Source organism: Notolabrus celidotus, chromosome 2 (genome assembly GCF_009762535.1).
Source record: "Notolabrus celidotus isolate fNotCel1 chromosome 2, fNotCel1.pri, whole genome shotgun sequence".
Lineage (NCBI taxonomy): Eukaryota > Metazoa > Chordata > Actinopteri > Labriformes > Labridae > Notolabrus > Notolabrus celidotus.
Window position 1 is genome coordinate 22,354,049 of NC_048273.1, and position 927 is coordinate 22,354,975.

Genomic DNA, 927 nt, shown 5'->3' on the forward strand with positions numbered 1-927 from the left:
TCAGTTTGTTGTAGTTTGCGCACAAACAGCTTCAGAAACACTAAAACCAAAGGAAAGAGTGGAAAGAGTGTTGACAGACTGATCCAGGATCGGCTGAGAGGAGGCTGGAAACAGCCGCAGGACAAACTTAGATAACATGTTATCTAACAGACTGACATGTCCAGAGAAACACGGAGAACTAAACCTGAAGGGACAGATGATTAGAGTCACTGTAAACCATCATGCTGCCAGGAGGCGGAGGAGGAAGAGAGGGAAGACATCTTGTTTCTGTATGAACATGAAAGAGAACATGGGACAGAACAAACTGTGCAGAAAGAACATCATTTGGCTAAAAAATAATAAATTGGCATTTTTCTGAATACGATCTAGCCAATCTTTTTTTATGTGAAACTTTTCTACAGTCCCTTTCTCTCCCTCTCAGTTAGTAGAAGAAAATAATTTATCTCCAAATAATACTCTAATAGTTTTTATATCCGTTATGCAGTGTCGATCTAAGATGCAAACCATATACATCTGTCATCATGTGAATACTTGTGTGTATGTCTGTCTCTCTCCTCTTACACCACTATTGGCTGAAGAGGTGAGAATACTGGAGGCTTCATCATGCACATTAGGAAATGTTGTGTGTTGGAGTTTCATTGTTAATGAAATAGTCCCTTGTGGTGCATTGACACAATGTTATCAGAACAGGAACAACGGGAAAGCTGCTGTTATCTGACCACTTCCATGTATTACTCTGGGTTGTTAGCTTTTGTGCTTACCTGATATTTAGTGAACCCAAACAAATTCATGATCCCTCAGAATCAGCTCATTGTATCTAAGTTAATATTTGATTGTCTTTGGATGTAACTGTTGATGGGTCTGTTAGCTTCATCCCTAAGTTAAACACACCTCCTCCTCCTCCTCCTCCTCTCCCTGCAGGAGGCG